The sequence below is a fragment of the Acanthaster planci genome, linkage group LG13 (assembly GCF_054643075.1).
Source record: "Acanthaster planci isolate LZ-2023a linkage group LG13, COTS_SCS, whole genome shotgun sequence".
NCBI lineage: Eukaryota > Metazoa > Echinodermata > Asteroidea > Valvatida > Acanthasteridae > Acanthaster > Acanthaster planci.
The window spans coordinates 8,427,412-8,449,436 of NC_141789.1; the positions used below are offsets into that span (position 1 = coordinate 8,427,412).

General features: G+C 40.6%; 1 protein-coding gene and 1 long non-coding RNA gene across 2 annotated transcripts in view; one reads left to right on the forward strand and one right to left on the reverse strand.

The window, feature by feature from the left end:
* LOC110982497 (solute carrier family 75 member 1-like) overlaps nt 1-3,109 on the reverse strand; it is a 20,638-nt gene extending 17,529 nt beyond the window's left edge. Inside the window, exon 1 of the mRNA XM_022240940.2 lies at nt 2,970-3,109. The gene's annotated coding sequence lies outside the window, so the exon portion shown is untranslated. The remainder of the gene's footprint in view (nt 1-2,969) is intronic.
* On the forward strand, nt 579-17,178 carry LOC147796975 (uncharacterized). Its single transcript, XR_015427506.1, has 3 exons — nt 579-717; nt 4,430-4,518; nt 15,099-17,178. It is a non-coding gene; the product is annotated as an uncharacterized LOC147796975 (long non-coding RNA).
* Nucleotides 17,179-22,025: the final 4,847 nt, after the last annotated feature.

Genomic DNA, 22,025 nt, shown 5'->3' on the forward strand with positions numbered 1-22,025 from the left:
GTAAATGTCCATACTGGTCTGTTATGTTGATGTGAACTGAAGATTTTTATTTCACAAACATTCTTGTGAGAATTAAATGGAAAAATCATTTCAAGACACATCACTGAAGCAGAATGAAAGGTGTGTGATACAGTGTTCTGGTAAATACTACCCTTTTGAAAATGTACCGGAATAAGAATCTTGAGAATCAAAACATTTTAAATTTCAGTAATTTTTTGACATTGGAATATTTTGTAAACAATGGATTCTGTACTATCATCACTAGAATTCAGAAACACATTCTGTAAATACTGGCTACAATACATGTACATGACATGCATTCAGGCGATGGACGACGGAAAGGCCACGGCATATATACAGAACTGGAAAATGGCAGAATTGGGACACAACAAAAAGCAAGAGGCGACGGACGACAGGCAATGGACAACAGCAGATATGAAATTCCATAGCATCCAATGCACTGGTTGCCTGGCTACAAGAAATGACGGATAACAGTGGTATTTCCCATAGACATGTGCCGCGTCCACTGCTTTGTAAAATGTGTGTAATTTTGAGTATGCCCGGGGATGGATAGCCACACTGATACGTGTTAGTTATTGTCAGACATTGAAGCATTGTGTGCATTCGCATGTGCTGCTCCCTTCATGCTGACCATGACGGAGGCCCAAGGGTTATGAAACTTCTGTTTATGCACCCAGCTGTGCTCATGGAACACAGGTATGCTCTGATTACTGTTTCTGCTGCGATCGCCATTGTTGCTTATAATATAAAATGCTCAGGCCATGGTCTCTTCTCATCTGCTCTTCAATCTTGTCAGTACTTTTCAGTCCCCCGCTGCAAGATGGGCTATGGTAAAATAACCAAGCTCTTTAAGGGTTTAACTAAAAACGGCTTTTAAGCAAATAAGATTTAAAAAACTGAAAACATGTGAACAAGTTTGGCTTATGACCAATTGTTTTTCCATTCTTTAATTTAAAGATTACAAAAAATGCCTGTCCATGTCACAAATGTTACTGTTTGTATATTTAATTGAACAATCTTTCAATTAATTAATGTTTATCTGTACTTGACTTGTCTTTCCATAATTTTGAAATTATCCAAAATTAAAAAAAGAGTCTTCCCCCAGATGTACATTGTACATTAACTCCCTAGGGTGTGTACAAAATTTGAGGATTCAGAACTTCAGGGCTGTTACAGTTTAGCTACATGGATTTTGAATTATATTTTCAAATTTAAGACACAAAATGTCCGTCCCAGTGAAAAACATGATGTTCATGGTGTCTTCGCAATTCCTCCCTGGAATTTAAGAAAGATGACAGTTTCTTCATTTTCTTTGAGAGTTCAATGAAAATTAGCGTGGTAGGTCCTCAGTTACAGAAAAGCAAACATTTTCTAGGTTTGTTCAACTACCGGTGCAGTACATGTACAGTAGTTTACAATTATACAGTAACGCAATACTACATGTACAGTATGTACATTGTAGGCCTGCATGTCTTCTAAGATGAAACCTCCATAACTTCATAAATAGCGATGGGTTATCATAACCTTTCGGATGTACACGTACAGTGTACATGTAACAAGCAGAAACAGGGAAGGTGTATGCAAACAAAATGTTATGCAAGGACTTTAGAAATTAGCCTGTATGCCACACAGGAAGTACATGTACATGTTTGTACATGTACAGTACGCTTCTACTGGTACATGTACACTGTTACCTTAATTGAAATGCAAATTGGAAACTGCCAACTGCAGTGCATGGGAAATCAAGTACTGTACTTGAAATACATGTGTATTAATTACAACTCACATGTACTGGTACCAGCAGCAAAAATTGGTTCTACCTGTCGCAGCGCAGTGCACAGAAGAAATACATGTACATGTATATGGTAATCATTTTCTCTCTCTTACGCTTTGCTTGAATAGTTGGATGCCTTCTTCTGTTCTGTCTTTGTATTGTTTTATGGTAAGGATTTGCGGATACACCATGAGATCTACATGTACATGTATGTACATATCTCTTCAAGAAGAGGTAAGGTTCTGAAGAGAACCAGTGATGAGATAGATCCCATGAATCCTTACCATACACATACATGTAAATGTATGTAGTACTTGCACCATGCTAAGTTTCAAATCTTATTCCTATTGTTTTGTTTGGAGTAGACTTAACTTGATCACAAAAGGATCTTGTAGTCTTCATACATGTCCATCTATGTGTGATGGCAGAGTAAGTTGGCATAACCAATATAACCGAAACTTATCTACAGCGATTTAAACATGTCCGTCTTTAAGGTTTGGAAAAACCTTATTACAGTTCCAGAACTACGCATACACACAAATTTAGGGTACATTGTTCATGTAGGCTGCCTACTCTATTCCATAATACTTGAGTTAGAGATGGTCAGAAACAGAAGTCTTGCCCTAACTGCCAAAGTTTTTTTACATAATTGGCACGACTTTTACAAAAACACCAACATGACAGACAATTACATACCGATATCGGTACATACGTGTACCCATCCACAAATTTGTCAAAAAATAACATACATTTTCATAGGCGCGGCCTATGTGTAGTTTTGTGCACATAGGCCTATTTTAAAGCATTCATTTTTTTTGGCATTAAAAAAATTCGGAAAATCGGGTGAAAATAAAAATTTCATCAGAACTTTGAAGCTGTACATAATATTGTGATTTCTGAATAAGAAATTCCATTAATTGTGGAATTTAAGGTAAAAATATTGCTCCATAAAGACACGAGAGGCGAAAAATAAAGAGCCCCAACTTAGGGCCGCGCCACGTTACGATGATAGTACATGTACATGTATAACCACAGAGCTACTAACCCAAGGCCCAAAATTTATTGCTAACGCGTGAGGCCTACATTATCCACTCGATCTTTTATCTAATTCAAAACGCGCAGCCCTGTTTTCTGTACTTTCTACTCACATTCTTCACACGAGGGGAAGACTTACCACAAATATCTAGCCGACCAACTGACCAAAAACTTAAAAATCAGTTTTTCGATGCTGCAATTTCAAATGCCCTTGCACTCGTCAAACACGATCAGTATTTTGGCGAAGCATCCTGCACTAGTTTCCGCATTGTAGCATGGAGTGCCAAAGGTCAACTAACACTTGGTATTATTGCGTCCGTGTCAATTGCATGTAATTGGCTGCGGCTGGAAATTACACTAGACTCTATGGGAAATAGCTGCAGCCATAGCCATAAAGTGCTTTATGGTTCAAGCTAGCTCAGTACAGCCAAAAATTCGGACTCGGGGTTTTCCGATTCCGTTAGGAACTACATGTATATAAAACTAATTGTTCTAGGAAAATTTCTAGAAAATAATTTTTGGTCAGATTTCCGATTCGCACTTCGACATTTTTGAAACAGTTTATCAAAAATCATTTCGTTGACTGTGCAGCAAGGGGGAGAGTATCGTTGATAGCTCGCTGTAGTACAGCGGAAGGAGCCGAGTCGAAATTTACGCAAGATCCACTTTTAATTCATTGAAATTCTTATTTATTAAATGATTTTCTCTAAATTCAGAAAATCTTCATTACAAAATCAGCTGTTTACAATAGTTCTTGCGTGGTTACTTTTTATTCGTGAAAAGGTTTAGTCGCGATTCGGAACTGGGTAAACCGGTCCAGAACTAGCTAGGGTAAGTGTCCGTCCGTCACTTTCGTCGATCCTGTACGTCCAAATTAAAAACTTGCAATTTGAAAATATTTTATTAAGTATCTCAACACACAAGGTGTACATCTTACCACATTTCACCGGGATTTCATTGAACATTGTGAACGACCTGTGACTGCAAGGTTATCACTTCCTGTTAGCGAAGCTTTGTTTAATTTTTTGTTTTGGGGGTTTTGTTTGTTTTGTTATTTGTTTTCCAATGGCAATGCTTTGACACTGGCAAAGTGTTGGCTATAAACATGGCTTGGTTCAATCACAGCTTCTCACTAAGTATCAGTGATCACATCCCTCTGGGCGACATTCAAATCATTGGTTATTTTGATCAATTTGTGGATGAACTAATAAAGTGTAGTTAGAATATTTTCATCAATGAGGAAGAAAACTGAAAGTATCGAATGATAACCGCCGCTTGTCAAAAGCATTGAGCGAGCTCCCATAATAAAAGAGTTACCTATTATAGCTCTTCGCGTCGTTAGTTGTGACCCCGCGTATGACGTATTTTCTTCACTAACATTTGTGGTGGCAAGCTGTTTATAAAATGTTCCGACAAACAGCAATTCTGTTTTGTTATCATTGAGCATGGATCAGTTTGTTAGTAAAAACACGGGCGTCGCTAGACCATTTTGAACGGGGGATGCACGTTAATTTGCAGACAGACCGTCACGCAAAACGAGTCTACTGTATACCCCTTGTTTTCATCTTCATTCTCAGTTCTTCTTTTTTTATTTTGCAGACAGACCATGATTTTGTCGACAAAACTAGCCAATGGGGAAGTGTGACACACCCCCAGCGATGCTAGTGACTAAACATTCTTGAACAAATGTGAGCAATACATAGTTGTAGTGTCGATAGACCTGTAGTCTGTTGATTAATATTTGGGTTGAAGGAATTGAGTTGTGTCATCAGCATAACAGTGACAAAAAGAGACCTGAGGACGTGTGTATCAGGTTGCTGGTATAAAGAGTAAAGAGAAGGGGCCCAAATAAAAACCCTGTGGGACACCAGATGAAATATCAAAGTTTCTAGAAATTTACATCACCCATGACTATCTGTTGCTGTCTGCAACTGAGATAAGACTCAATCCTGCATAGAACAGATCCTCCGATACCGAAGTGGGAAGAAATTATGAACAGGGAGGTTTTCGACTCAAGGGGGAAGTACAGTAATTTATGCGATAATTTTTGCGAGCTCACTCAATGAAAATGCCCACACAGTTTCTTTTTTTTTAAAAGGAGATTGCTAGGCCAAAAAAGGTAGCATGGTGTAAAAATAGGCCAGGATCCACTCCCTGGTTTGGAGGCTTCCATGCATAACTGTACGGGGGTGTCTAAATCTGCTTTAAAGTTTCTGATGGAATGTTATCTGGCCCTGCTGCTTTCCGTTTTTCAGTTTGAAGATTAATTGCCTTCCTGATTTCAGGTCTGTCACAGTTGATGGGGAGATCAGCCTGCTGGCTGGATATCAAGGGGTTCGTTGGGCTTGGTCGATTTAACAGCTCAGTCCTCGAAGTGTTCCGCCCGTCAATTGAGCGGGTCTTCTTTTGCCATGACGGTCTTTCCTTCTTTATCTTTGACCGGCCTATCTGGTATGCTGTATTTGCCTGACAGCTTCCTGGTGGTGTCATACAGTTGCTTCATGTTGCCACTGCAAGCCTCCTCTTCAACTTCTTCAGCAAGACTGTCTACGAATCTCCGTTTGTCGGCCACGATTTTCTCTGTTTGGTCTGTTTTTTTTTTTTACAGTAAGAGGTTGTTATTAGCCCCTTGGCACCCCTTTACATGTAGGACCAGTGGGTTACTCTTCATCTGGCCATCCTCCATTAGCTGGCCTCGCCTCTACCTTTCGATCGGTGTTTGTTTGGGTGGTCCCACCAGTACTTTACACTCCGGCCAGCATAGTAACGTTCTAGGGTTCACTGAGGCGCCCAAGCCCACTGACCAACGACGAGGTGATAACCCGATCAGTGTAAAGTTAGGGGGATGCCATTTAAAAAAAAAATGGCAGGCTTGAGAGCTATAACTTTCGGGGTGGATTTGTTTTGTGTGATTTGTTAAAAATGTAAATGTAATTGGCTAAACCACCGAAAACTGAACAGAAATAGAAAGACTACTGAGTAGACAATAATTAAGTTTTTGTTTGAGAAACTCCGGTAATGTCGGCTTGCCTATCAACAAGCCATGGACTTTGTTGTTTTTCATGATTCTGCGCTGTATTCAATAGGGCATAAGCGCACTGCACCCACGAGACTAACGGTTCGTAGGCGATAACGGTAGGCGTGATAACGCCCTCTGGGGAGGCGGGTTCTTTAACGAAATGTACAACAACGGCTTGAAACCAAGACAACTGCTAATTCTACACACCGCCCTCTACCCCATAGTGTTGAAGGAGGAGGCAATATACAGGAAAAGATCAACGGTAATGCGTTTATGGTAAAAGAATTATACTATTGGGTGACCGATGAATGGTCCCAAATCAGGATGGATACGAGTGAGGATTTATTCAGGTGAGGCAGGAATTTTTTAAAGGATTTCTTCAAGTATTACCTCCAATTGTTTTGTGATGAGAGTTTCACATTCGTGTAACGAAAGAATACTTTTATTTGGTGACACAAAAAGAAAACCAAACAAATCCAAGGTACTAGGCAATTCTCAATTTTTTCAATAAAAAGTCCAAGGAAAGCCCCACAGCCACTTTTTCTAAAACAGACAGAGACCACATAACTTTTCGGTGTATTCAGGCTTCTGTGGTGTCCAGCAGCTTGTCAAGGCATGAGGAAAAATGAAAAAGAACACGTTGAGAGAAAATTCTGACACATTTGGACCATCACACTCATTTTTTTTTTATTTCGTCGGTACGCATTTGGAACTGAGACCACATTTTGTACTACACGCGTGGGATTCCGCAATTCCAGGACATGAGTGCGTACTTTCATTATAGGTCCAAATAAATAATTGCGTGTTAATGTACAAGTGTTCTTCTCGTTTGGGATTAATTCAGTAATACACCCGAACACCACCCACACTGCTGTGTTATGCAGAAAGGAACATGTTTTTCAGAGTTTTACACTGCCATCCTTAACATCTGCCTGAATTTATTTTGAGGGTTTAAGTCGCCCATCAGATATTTAAAAACATAGGCCTAGCGTTGCTTTCATTCTTACGCAACGTCCTGCATAATATTAACATGGTATGAAACAAACTTGTATTTGACAGCCCACTGTATGCTGTGAGGTTGGACATGGCCTTTTTACACCTGGAGGACTCCTCACATCCCATCTACGCCCCAAAGGTGGATCTTACGTCCATTGAGTCCTCAAGGGAGATGCCCTTATTGATCCAGCATCGCCGCGCACTGTGTCATTGTGATTGAATATATGTTATTACTTAACGCACAAACTGCAATGTAGTGTATGATTTTAGAAACAGTCGTTTTTATTCAGGGAGCACATGACTAATGATTGTTCTATACAAATGAAATTACATCAGTCAAGATGTAGCTAAATTCCCGCAATTCGACTTTTCCCTCTACTTTCCTCTGCAGTTTTTCCAAACTTCAAATTCATTTCAGTTAAACACAGTACAATTACCCTCGTAATATTTGCTGTTGAACCTTTGTGGACAATTTCAGTGTCATGAAATTTAGTCCAAAATTCAAATGCAACGTGGTCAGGATTCCGGAAATTGGCAAATTTTGAATAACCCAACATGCACGAATTGATAAATTCTGATAAATCATCATTAAATCGACTCACAATGCAACTACAAGTTTTTGAAAAGAAAATAAGTCTCATTTTTGCGCGTATTTCTCATTTTGAAATATTTCGAACAGATATTGGTGAATCGGGCCAAAATAGAACTTTATTGGAACTTTGTAGCGGTTGCATAAAGTCAAAATATATGAACGGGAATGATGAGAGCTTAATGAAATTTCATATAATTTTTATTGTGAGATTTAATATAAAAGTGGCCTAGCAAGGCACTACATGTATTTGGGCAATAAATCAAAGTACGTCATGTTAGGGGCCGCGGCACGATAGGATATACTCAAAATAATTATTGGCAGGATAAATAAAATGTAGACTTAAAAACTGGTACCAGTTTGTTTCTGTTGATTTATTTACTAAAGTTTGGCTGTGGCGCAGCTCGTGATTAAATTATTTCAAACTTTGATGAAAAGGCTGAAAGCAAATCACTTGTGCTTTGCTTTTCTCCTGAGTTGGACACATTTAATATGACACTTTTCAAAGTTGTTTCTCATTTTTGGTAAAATTAATAAAGCTATACACTAGATCGCTATTAATATAAGAAAAATATCAGTGTTTACAGCTGAAAATAAATTGACATTGATAAGTGTTTATTGATTCAATCCAGTCGAATCACTATCGCCTGAACCGCTCTATTTTTGGTTCATTGTAGTCGGTGACGTAACTAAGGGGGGGGGTGGAGTGCATTGAGTCCCCCACTCGATCGAGGCCTATGCTCGCCGCTAGATTAAATTAGAGAAAGAACCGATCCCCGAAGAAAGACCCAAGCATGGGAAGAGAGGGCCCCAAATGGCCCTGCAAAATGCACCACAGTCACGCCACTGATTCATAGTGCATACGGCCGTGCGGCCGGTGGAGAGTTTTGTCTACATGCAGCAACTTTAAAATGACGCTAGGGTTTCCAACGGTGTTTGGACACCGCTAGTGTACGGCGGATCTAGCATTGTTGCATACAAGCACAGAACTAAATAGCCCAATGGCCAGCTGCAGATTAAGTCTAACAACAGTCCAAAGGAACGTCAAACCAAATCATGTTGATCAACTAGCTATTAATTTCGCCTTTTGACAGACCCACTATTGCGGTTGCTTACTAACAACCCCTCCTTATCAACACCCTGTTTCAAAATACTGATAACCTAAAAGCAGAGTTTTTTGTATGTTTTGTTTATACATGTATATTGTCACTCTGCACGAAGGAAACACCCCCTGTACGAGTCTAAGATGTTGAATGCGGGTGGGATCACGCGGGCAACAATCGGTTGGATCTTTGGTCCGGTTTTCTGTTATCTGGCAAACTGGTGTTTGCCTTGCAGCGCCGCCAAGGCGCAAGGCGGGACGGCAGGGTGGTATGTGATGGAGGGGCTGATCAATTCAATCTCTGAGCACCCACTTGAGTGGGTCTATAGTTGACTGATTGCGGCCGGATAGGCTCCGCGTGTGTGAAGTCTTTTTAAGGGCACAATCGATTTGTATTCCCAGTTTTAAAATCCTGGTATTCCAACTTGACAGAGCAATGTGACACTGAAAAAAATAAATGTAGGCCAATTTTGACGTATCTTAGAGCAACTCCACAATTTCTCTTCTTTGGAGTCGCAAATCAGGGCTTTAACTTTCCATTGTGTGTGTGAGTTTGTTTCTGCATTCAATTGGGGACCCTGAACAATAGAGGACAATAAGGTCCCCGATTGACAGAGGGTCCCCGATTGACAACTGTGTACAAAACATATGGGTGGTCTTCTAAAATAGTTTAAGTACAAACGAAAGAGGAACAATAGGGGGTCCCCAGTTGCAGGCAAATACACACTCACAGGTGTGTGTGTGAAACGTGGAAATGTACATCGTCCTCTTGAGTGTCGGGAGCGGATGCAGATCAAACAGTTACATGTACGTGCATATGGTTATTCATGCAAAGGCGGATACCGAATCAAGTTTTCGGGGAGCAAGAAACCATTCAGGAGGACAATGTACTTCATATCGGAAAAAAAGATGATTCCCTGTAAAGTTCGTTATTCCCAGAATGCAATAGTGTGGAGATAATTTTGAAAAAGATATCTTCATCAGGTGGTTCAATGGACAAAGAAAACAAGACAAATTTCCTCTTGCGTATTCACGATGACAAGCGAGGCTCGAAATAGGTTTGGTGAACCCAGCACCACAATAGGCTGCAATCTGCCATTCCCTCACTCTTCCCCTTTAAGCGGTCAATAATGGAAGTAGTAGATACACATCGTATGGGTTGTACTTTTTTGCCCATTATATTAACTGCCACCGAAAAGGGGACTTGTTTGACTGACGGGGACGGGTCAACAGTGCCTTGTCGAGAAGGACTTCAACTCCCCCACCGGTGTTCTGCGGGGCAACGGCCAATACTGCCGCGGTCTTATCGGCTTGTCTAGTCGGATCATTGTCCCAGTTTATTTTATTAATAACCAGCATTAATTCGGCTATCTGCATGGTCCGCACGTGCTGTCCTACTTTTTCCTCAATGGATTTGTGTTATGCTCACACAGATCTACTGCACAAAGACTTATTGACATTTTGATGTACCGGCCGGCCGTTATTGTTGCCTCGGGTTACATGGGAATATTCCCTCTTTCAATTATTAAAATCCAGATTACTTGTGCCAAATTACACGAGCATGATATAACTATCCCTTTTAATGTTTATAAATAGCCACGCTTTAAGTGTGATTTTTTATTCATTATTTTGTCGTCTATAGTCAACGCTTGAGCGTGACAATCATTGGGGTACAGTGCTCACGAAAGTGTATCGTTTCTCCACGCATGTTTGAATGTGAAAGAAAGCCCTATATAATAAGTTTAGAGCTAACAGGACGTGCCCCTGTTTTAACCATTGTATTAACATCTTCTAAAATAAACCTCAAACTAATTAACCTCTAGTTGGTAGAGATAGTACGCATCTGACGCTCCTTTGAGTACCGCAACGTCTACATGTTGATCGCACTGAGTTTTCATGAGCTTTTCCTTTTCCGTCTTGTAGGTTGTTGGTTGTAGTTTGACGCCATTGCCGCAGAAATTAGACCTATCTTATACCCCTTTGCACAGAGTTGGGCAAAAAATGGCTGCGTCAACAAACGTTGTTCCTTCCAGGACCTATATATTGTGTATTACATCCTAACTGACAACAAAAGTCTTTGCTTGAGTAGGTTGAAACCTTCCAGTTTTACCAAGCACTGAGAAAAATAATTTCATCAAATGGCTGAGGTCGGATAGAAAGGCTGCCACTCGGGGGGATCCCTTACTTTTTGCACCTTAGGCAAGAGGGAAAATTTTCAACAAAAACAGTTTTATGAGATGCCATGTGAGGGGGCTACATGTATGTGGCATCCTACATCATCTTGGGACAGGGTACGTCGCCACCCTCCACTCTTCCTTATCCCAACATTAGGATTCTCAGCTCCTCTGTGTCACGCAGACCAACGTCAATGGTCAATGTACGCAGCTCGCCTCCGCGCCTCGTGGCATGGCAATTCCCTGAGCGGCTCCTAGAAGATGACGTCACGGGCTGCTAGCTCCGGGTGGTCAACACAGTGGCCCGTCACAGCCATCCTCCTTCCCCTGATCTTTGCCGGGATTATATCAGGCCTCCATGTAGTTCGATGTTACTGATGCAGTCTCTGCTGGTGACCGCAGAGCCATGCGCAGCATCCTGTGTGGACACTATCAATGGCTCCTCTGCTGCGCAGTGTGACGGTCCATGACTGAGCAACTGACATAGGGGGGAGGGGGGCTTGAGGTCTTCGCTGAAGTTCGCCTTCCACGTTTTCTTCATCGAGTGTACCACACGTGATGCAAGTGCCCTCCTGACTTTCAGCTCCTCTGTTGAGGCGATTGAGTGCAGCGGTACCCCATCGCCACTAGTGACTGTTGTATCCTCAGCGTTGATGCTCGTGGAGCCCGATCGCAGTGTTCTCTGTTTTTACCGCAAGCGGCAAAATCCAAATTTTTCTGCTGTGTTGGATATTAGGACAATATCGTCGAAGACGTGAAGGTCAGTCGTCTGAACTGATCCTGCTCGCCGACTACGTTTTCGTAAAAATAAATGGAATGTTCAGTCACGGAGCACTCAATAAAAAGTACGTGTTGAGATCATGCTACAATGGATGTGAAATGTCCTTGTCCACCTTTTCTGAAAATTTCTTTCTTTGGCATTTACATATTCCGTTGGCTTTAAGCGCAATGTTCGAGACACAAGACCATTTTTTTCACCTTTGTTTCAACAGCAACCAGTAAAACCGGCCTCCATTTCCTTTGTTCGATTGTCACCAAGTCTTTGCTATTTAAGCATGGAACACGAACTACATGTACATGCATTGGGGTTTGTTTCAACAGACACTCGCATATGAGCTGCTGCAGTCCCCGTTAAAACAACAAATGACACAAACCTTTTTATCGCTTTGCCTTTAAAATTGCTTATTGACATGAAGCTAAAATTACAGTGTTCAGTAGTGCATCAAGAGATCTGGGTTGCACCAGGTCGCCTGCTGACAAATTTTATGATACTAGTGTGGTAAGATGGGATCGAAAAATAATTAAACGAATGTTAAGCTTAGAACATGACACTAGCTGACAGGTTCATCCAACAGCGTGGTGCATTAATGTATAGTGTAGATCATGAAGTAATTGTGCTCAAATTGATGTTTATGGTGAATGTCTGAGTTGGCAGACTAATGCCTTTACTCAAGCATCAACACCCCGTTTGCAGAAAGCTTGCTCCGCCCCTGATGTAAAATATTGATTTCTATTATGAGATCATCAAAGTGTAAAATGTCAAGAATTATACGCATTGTACGGCTGCTCTCGAGATGAGAATCCAAGCACTCTTGTTACATCATTAATCACTACACGCTAAGAAATGTCCCTACGTTTGAAAAATATGCCTAAGCCCTGCAAAAGTCATGCAAAAAGGCCCATGGGAATGTCTGTACTCACAGACCTCATTGACAAATCATTTTTACATTGGTAGCAACAGCACTTGTGGGAATTTGCCAGTAGCACCACAGTAGCACGAATGTACACATTTTTCATGTCGTTTCAGCCACGTGGATAACAACACTAATTTCGAATTTCAAAAAATGACAGGATCCATTTCCAGTCCGGCCGTTGGGTGTACATATACCTCATATGTATCTAACTGAAGGGAATATCATTTTACTTTGATTGATCTCTTTCCGTCGTTCACACTTTGTGCAACGGATGGGGAAATTATTCAACCACACTCACCAGACCGGATAAGGTTCAACATGTCAAAAAAGTGTCAAAATACTGTATCTTTATATTTTTGACCTAACTATGTGGGTCCAGCAATCCCCTGAGAGCTAAGAAGATCCCCTGTGTAAAATGGAAGATGATGTTTAGCTGTCCACACATGAAGATAAAACAGTTTTAATCTTGGGTCTCACTCAACATATTTTCTTTTTGCGGAAATGACTTCGAAAAATAGAAAAGTGCAACTAATCTAGTTCCGTTTTTGACCTTTAAAATCCAAAATGTATATGCCATTTTCTGATGGGTGTATTTTGCGAAGGAAAGAACTAATAAAGACGTTTGGAGAGTCATGACGCATGACTTTTTATAACTGCTAAAGTTTGTCTCGTTTTCCACTGGGACATTAATGTGGCAGGGCGCCGCCACACTGATACAATGACAGCTGTTTTTAATTTCAATTTTTCGTTCACTGTAGAGATCACGATTTCGATAATTTGTTTTCGGGTAGCTGCATTTTCAAATGAAGATTCCAAGACGGAATCCCAAAATGTCCCAAGTGTCTCTTTTACCAAAATGTCCCAAATTTGCTACTGGGCTTTCTTTTAGCCCGATTTCCGGTGAATGGGTGTTTCCGAGTCTTGCAAAATTGGAGTCCTACTGCATCTGGATCTGGTTTCCCTAAAACGGGGGCACTTTCAGATCATGGCAATATATACCTTACCAGTAGCTCTACCGATGGCTTTTTGGATCACAATAGAAGCTTTCGGAACGTGGCAGCTACTGACCAACGCTTCATTGGGAGTTGTCATTGGTCATCTTCCATGGAAGCTAAACCAGACCCGACCAACACTCTATTGAAAATCATCATGGGTCATCTTGAAAGATATTATCAAACCGTGGCAACTTCCTGACAAACGCTTTCAGTATCGAGAGTCGTCTGGTCAATACTGAAAATATTGGACAATGGCAGCACCTAACCAATGAACACTTTATTAACACTTAAAAGCCATATATGATGTCTATGTCATCATATACAGCGACTTAACAGCTCATTCTTGTTTGTGCGTCGTTTTGTTAAACAGAAGAATCAAGAAAGTATAATCGAATTCTGAAAATACACAGCAGAGCCCTTGTCTCAATGAAAATGGTTACTGTTCTCTTCAGCGTGTTCCAGTGTAGCTCTGTCAGCACCTCCTTTGAACGCAATTGCAAATGCAAAATGCGCCTTTTATTATTTCAGTCAGGTCTAGTCATCAGACTAAAGCATATACCTCTGGATCGACGAAAGTAAATAAGGTGAAGTAAAAAGCATCTCCAATTGCTTTTATTTTATTCTAGCATCTTCTTCAGTTTTTAAAATTGTTTTAAAATTTTACTAGTGTTCTGACTTTTGAAAGTATCAATATGTTAGATTGCACCTGTTGGTGAATTCAGCTGGATTAGTGAAAGAGGTTTTTACATGCAAAAAGCCATTCACCTTTTATTTCACATTAAAATAATTGGTCTTCTATTTTGTTCTGAGACACAGAACGTCAAAGCTTGGCTGCAGCCCCTGCAATAAACTGCAATTTACCAGCAACCTCTTGCGCGACAATTAAAAGGCAATCAACACAGATAGCATCATCAACGTGGATCGATTGCTAAGGGTCTTGTTTTCAACCTTTAAATGTGTCATCACCTGGTGCTTAACTCTTAAATAACTGTTAACAGATTTACCCATTAGGCCTATATAGAGGGAGGTTCCGCAACAGACGAGACAAAGGTTGGCTCTTATCGGTCCCGAAATGCCTGGGTAAACATTGAAAGCAATTTGCGAGTGGTGGTAAAATTTGCTCAGCACTTTTGTGTGAGTGAATCTTCAGTCGTCTGCAAAAGACAGTCCATTGCCTGAAGTCTCTCAATTGTTTGTTAAACTTTCTCTTTATTGCCATCTCACTATCGTATGTACCAATAAAGCTACCTAAAATGGACTATCAAATCACTAATGACTGATCAACTCATGAAGGCAGTTTTAAAGTTTTGATTTCGTGGCTATTATTTGTTGTCAAATTCTCCTGTTGACACACTTCTCGTGGTCTTATGGCCTGATAGAATCTGCCCAGTATATTTGTAATGATGAAGTGTGTATACAGTCCATCTAAGCAGCCCCGGGGTTTTCTCTGTGATTGGTCGCCGAAATAAACAATCAAGAATTCTGCACTGCGCACACTATAAAGTTGGATCAAAATTTCAACTTCTGATATCCAAATGTTTTGATAAATTTGAAAACAGCTGGAAAAGACTATATACGGACTCAGTTTGCGGACTCACTTATCCTGGTTCAGGTAGTCACGGAAATCACTCGACCTAATGTTACCAATGATTCACCAGGTTCCACAATAGATCTTATTTTCTGTGGGAATCTTCAACAGGTTGTGGACGTTACCTCCTCTCCGAACCCTGTATCCAGTGATCATCATGCAGTGCATTTTTCACTTAGCGTGCGTCGTTCCCCACCACCTCCGTCAGTCACCAGGCAGTTCCTCTCTTCTCAGCTGGCAGCATTCATCAAATTATAGCCTCCCTTCCTTTGGGGAAGGCATTGTGACCCGGACCAGATGGTATTGGTGTGAGATTTCTGCGTAACAGTGTATGTGTATTGAAATCTGGTGACAGTTGTGATATTAGCAATTATAGACCTCTGGCCCTTACATCAGTTGTGTGTAAAATTATGGAAAGAATTATGTCAACTGCTGTTTTGGCCCATTTGGGGGATAACTGCTTGATTTCTAGTTGTCAGAATGGTTTCTTGCCACGACGATCCTGCGTAACACAACTGCTCAATATTTATCATAGTTGGGCCTCCGTACTCGATGCTCGTAGGCCTCCTAGAATGGATGCTGTGTTTCTGGATATAAAGCTCATGATATGCCTCATGATATTCTTCTTTCTAAGCTCACTACTGGGTTTAACATATGAGGTGCCCTCTGGAGATGGGTGAGAGATTTCTTGGTTGGACGTCTCCAGAGGGTAACTTTTCTTGGCAAAACCCCTGAGTACGTGGTCTGTGGTAAAATCTGATGTCCCTCAAGGTAGTGTCCTTGGACCATTACTTTTTAATATTGTTATTAATGACATCACTTGTAATCTTGGCTCGCCTTGTGCACTGTTTGCTGATGATATTTTGCTTTACCTCTCAATACACACAATTTGGGACGTCTCTCTCCTTCAACAGGATCTTAACACGCTGAGAGTTTGGAGTGACTCCAATGGTATGGCCTTCAATACTTCCAAGTCTAAGATAATGCATATTTCTCGCAGACACAGTCAGTCTCTTCCTCATTACCATCTTTTGGGTGTTCCATTTACAGTTTCGACCATCGTCAAATACCTTGGAGTTACTCTAAACGACCAGTTGTCGTGGAATGATCATATTCACAATGTCACTTCTAAGGCTAACCGTATGCTTGGACTTTTGAAAACTGTGACTTTCAATTCTTCTGTAGCCGCTAAATTATGTTTGTATAAGGCACTTGTTCTCCCTGTCTTAGAGTATGGCACTCCAGCATGGCTGCCTCATAATCAGAAAGAAGTAGATCGCTTGGAAACAATTCAGAAGCGTGCTACGCGATTTATACTTGGCCAAAGACGTGGTGTCATGTCTTAGGCCTATGCCAAAAGATTGGATAAACTTAATTGGTTCACATTGTCCAATCGCCGTAACTATGGCTGTACTTTCTTTTGTTTCTGTGTCTGTTTAATGTCATTAAGAGTGAGTTGTGTAATAGGGTAATCACTGTAAATACTCATCGTTCTGATGTGACTGTATTCAGCCATTTATATGCCAGGACCCAGTCACTACATTCATCTTGCCTCCATCAGTTTCCTCGCCTTTGGTCCAGTCTTCCTGAACATGTTCAGGATTCAATCGTCACTAACTCGATGCGTTCAATAACACACTTAGAGACTGTGTTCTTTTCCCAGATGTTGGGACCTAGGCATGTTTTGTGGAACCCTTGTCTGTAATAAGCCTTTTGTGGATGTTTTTGAGTATGTCTGTTTACTCTTTTCTTGTACTTAGATTTGGTAATTCTTTTATTTTGTTTTCCTTTTGATTTATAGCCTAATTGTATACCTTTTATATATCTGTTTTTTGGTGAATATTTTGATTTCCTTATTTTTTAAAAGTATAATTCTTTATATTATTTATTTTTCATTTTATTTTAAATAAGCTTAATATTTTTAAAGAATATCTTATTTATTTTAGTTCCCAGTGAGACGCGGGGTGACAGGTCCCTGTTAAATTTTAAATTTTAAAAAGGTTAAATTTTACAAATATAATTGTGACAAACATTAACGTGTCATGAAGTAATGAATGAACTGGGTCATTGCATTAATATAGAAAATTCCCCCAATGAGATTGAAAGTACTAAGAGGTTGGGACCCCATCAACACATACATGTACATATGAAATATTACAAAGCAGTTTCACCTGATATGACGGTTAGAACCCATAAACAATAAACCCAAACAATAATGAACTACATGGAATACCAACCCGGTTTCGTAGAATGTTTCCATTCAGTGATTTTATAATCGGTGTAAAAATTAAGTTCCGTATTAGGTGTCCATAGATGATATGATTATTTTCCAATGAATTAATCGAAATAAGGGTTAAAAATCATTGCAGCACAGGCGGTCACTGGGTTTGCAGAGTGCATGCAACGGCGCGCGAGGGGCACGTGGCACGGAAGCGATAACCCTTCCGCGCGTTGCCACGGCCCGCGTGGCAGCGATACAATAGTGTAAACTGTCCCGGGGGAAATGTGCATCTTCGCAGGCAGCTTGATTCATGAGCCCCAGATGATGACTCCTGCAGCGCACAGATTGTGGTGACAGCTGATAGGTGGCCTTGACTGGCCAAGTGATGTCGATTTATCTCAATAATGCACTCGACGACTTTCGATTCGAGAAATTTTGCAATGCCCTCATCACGTCCACCATTGTTGAAAAACTTTTGATTCGGGAGACGATAAGACACGTCACCTCAGGCAAGCTCCTCCGACGATCAACTCAAATATCCATAATGCAATGGCGCTCATTTGAGGAAGTTTACTCAGTTGGTTCCATGTTCTTATAATATTGATGGGCAAACACTTCGCTGATAGCCTTCTCTTCAAATAATCTGACCTATGAAACTGTTGACAATTCGTTTTCTTGTGGTTTCCAAATGGACTATGTATTTGTATGACACGTTCAGGTTGTGAAAAGAAGGTGACTTGACGTCGATCTGTTGAAAGAGCTAATTCCAGACTTGAAGCACTATTTGGAGACAAAAACTTCGAACGTTTCTGAAGACTGGAATTGTTTAGCCAGTTTTACTCTGTGCCTTTGCTGCATAAGGGGACAGTCATAATGAGTCATTAAGAATCTAGGCATACATGATCTACATGTACAGCTTATACTCATTAGGCCGAAATGCAACTACATGTATTTTCAGCCTGTGGGAGTGTGAATGATAATTGAAAGGAATGTGGTCTCAGAGTATAAATATTATGCCGTTCATAACATTGAGTCAGATTAATTGAAAAGTAAACCACTGCTCTCTGTTATGCGTTTCACACATTTTTCCCAAGATACACAAACCTAAGCTCCAATCAAGCATTTTTTATGGTTGGGTTGCCTCGTCCCCTTTTAAACTTAAAGGGTACCCAAGCGGTGGGCCTACATGCTCTGAGCTTTAGGAATGACTTATGTGGTCGGTTAGTCTGCATTGGGCTAGGCAATTATACCGAATGCATACCATCTCAACAACCTAACAATTTGAAGAGTGAAAAGAACAACTCGGATAGAATAATATGACCGTGATGGCAGCCACGTCAACAATCAATAATGATATTGGCCAAAGCAAAAAAAGGCAAACTTTATATTACAGGAAATTATAATTGTCATAACTTGCAACATTCTTCAACATGTTCTAGGCCTTTTTCTCCTCTGACTTTTGGTCATCACACAAAACTGGATTAATACATTTATAGGCTGTCGGGATTCAATTATTTATGCCGCTCAGCGCGGACTGACTAATACACCGGCGTGGGTTAGTGAAATCTCTGAGCAGAACGCCGCTCCGAAACCCCGGCCCCCTGTCGCTGACAGACGGGGCGGCATGTGGTCTGCCAACCGCCCGTGGTGGTAGCCTGCAGCACACCTCATGCATAAAAAGAGTCCTCTTGCTCCAACCATGGCGCTCCATGCTCCAACTCATACTACTGCCGGTGTGATAGATGATCTGTCCTAAACTCACTCATGCGACGCAGCATGAGTTATCAGGGCGCAAATAGGGCCCCCTGCCACAAAGTACAAATCACACCTAACTTTACAAGGGCCTTAGTGTATGACAGGGAGTATTGATATTTCATGAAATACTTTTTTTTTGGGGGGGGGGTTAACAAATAACATTTCAATTTGTTTTGGTTCTTCCCAACAGGATCTCTCATAAACATAACAATGTGCCATCCGTTAATGACATGGTTGGCCAAATGATATTGTTTTACATCCCACCCCGATGCGTTTCTCAGACGAATTTAGAGCCTGGCTGCGTGGTGCCCTAACTGATTTATTTAATTATTTATTTATTTGACCCTCTTTATGCTTTGATTGTCACAACATAATTTCAAACACTACAGCCTCATTATTGAGGGCGCACCTCAAAGGCTGTCTATTGGGTAATAGTTTAAGTTTCTGCCTTGATTTGCCTTTATCGCAACAGGTCGACACAAGATGAAACCACACACCTATCATATTGCATAGCCAGATATTCACCATAAAAGTTCGCAAAGCAGTCAAAAACTCGCCCAAGACACGTCTAGTATATGGCATTGTACAGAATGTTTTAGAAACGCAATCCAAATAATGGATTGGTACATTAAAGTTACATGAGGCCGAACTCAGTATACAGTTGTATCTGAACGAGCTTTGAATTGATGCCCTACTTATATCTCTGCAAACACAGATGAGTGAGCACCATTGATTTTCATACTATTTTTTTTATTAAATGCATCCAAATCAGAAGCACATGCGAGTGTAGCCTCAGTTGTTGGTAGTCAGTGGAATGGCCACCTAGGTCACCTGATCTTACACCCTGCGATTAATTTTCCTTTGGAGACATTTTAAGAGCATTTTTTTACAAGTCCACATGATGTTGCTGAGATATGCACCCGTATTGTGAACGATGTCCACGTCTTGTGGAATAATCCAGCAGTGGTAAGACTTGCTGTCCGTTTTTCGTTTGTTTGTGTGTTCGGTGGGTGGGGTGTTGGGTTGCTTGTTTGTTTTTGTCTGTTTGTTTGTTTGTTTATTTTATTAATTTTTTTATACAACCTGTAGAGAAGGACGTGTGTTTTTTGTTTGGGGTTAATAGTCGGTTTATTGTCACGTTGCAGGGTTTCCCGTATCAGATCATATGCACCCAACAACATATTCAGCACACAAATAGTAAAAAAATGGTGTGTTAAGGAGACACATCATAGAAAAAATCCAGCAGCCTTTGCCAAAAAACGTAACTGTCTTGTGATAGATGCCTGGTAGAATTTTCGAGTTATTTCGCAGTGGGGTTTAGTCATAATTTTGATTACATTGCAGAGTTTTTGACTGGATCAGCATGATAGGATTGAGCTGTCTGTGCTTTAGTCTCCTCTCAAGAGATCGCAACTGGAAATGGTGGAGGTATTTGAACGACCTTGGTCTTTTCAAAGTGTCGATTTTCATTTGTCTTTTATGTTTATACTTGGTGACACTGTAGCCCCATTTTGCTTGGCCCGATTTTCATTTAATATCTCCTGATGGGAAGAAGTCTGAGGGGTTCCGAAACAGATGATAATTGGAAGGGAAATTCACTTTCATAATTGCAGACATAAATTCTGCTGGGAAAAGGTCAAATCGAAGAGCAAATATTCTTTGTCCATGATTCACATTCTAGAGGAAAAACGTCGAGACTTGAAATGAATACGTCACTCACTTTACCTGTCTCTAACACCTGTGATTCAGAGATTTTCTCTTAAACTTTCTTGAAAAAAAGCTTGGATGACGTGCAGTAATCTGTCTGTTGCAGCGTGGCACTAACGCAGATAAATATGCTGTTTCCTGTGCTAAGATATTGAAAGATGGTTATTACTAATATTTACGTAGCTTTATTATCGTAAAAGGAAAAAAAAACAGCTGGTCACCATTTGCAATCTAAACTTTAAGAATAGGGCTCATGCATGGTTGATGGTTACTGAGTCGTCTTTACACCATACCTTGTCGTGTGCATTGAACATATGAAAACACATCGAGCAGCAAGTTGACACTGATATGAATTAAACAGCCAGAAGCTCCTTTTCTTGACTCATTTATGAGCCTGCCAGTGTTCACACTCATGCAACCCAGCTGCATCGTTAAGTACCGGTGAATATATTTGGAAACTGAAATCTGAAGGACGTTTCAAAGTGATCTTTGTTTCGTTTCTCTTAAAGTGTAGCTGCTATGAAATTTTCTTAGACCCAATTTTTCTGCAACTTTACACTCCTCTTGAATGTATGAGAACTCTCTCATGCATCCCTATTTAGTTACATGCATTGAAAAGTGCACTTTGGAACACTTAAAATTACCCATGCTTTCCAGGACGACTGAGGGTGCTGTTGCTGTGATGTCACCCAAGGAGGACATAGTTCAGTGCATAGGTTTTTTTCTGTACAAATTGTTCAAAAGCCACAATTAGTTACTGGAAATGTTTCTGAGAAAGGAATTGAAATTTGCTTATTGCTATGCACGTACACAAGAATGAATGAATCAGGAAAGATGAGAAGAGTTGTCCACCAAAATCTACAAAGTGCAGGACTTTTTGTGTACAAACCAATGTAACATTCAGGTTTTCTTCCTGGAATGACATCACAGTTTTGCTCATGAGGATGGAAACACTCATCAGCATAAAACCAAAAAATGCGTAAAACACCCCATAAGTAGTGAAAAACGTCAAAACTTAGGTTAACTGAGACACAAAGGTGCATTTGGAGAGTTTGTCTCAAAACAAATCGATTGCAGCTGCTCTTTAAGCAACTAGTTGCATGTGTTCAAAATGTCAAACAGAGGAAATGGCCAAATACACCGAACAGTTCGCACACTATTCAAGCCCGAAATGCTTCTGGCTACCGAAAAAGTTTGGGTCTTAACGATACGCGTCCCAGACACGCACGCGCACTTCAATCAAATCACTTGTATGAAGGAAGTCATAATAACGTCCCAGATCAGCTCCGTTTCTTCCGGCCCTTCAATCTATGTACCCTTGGCCTTCACGCTAACTTCCTGTATGTCATGGAGCA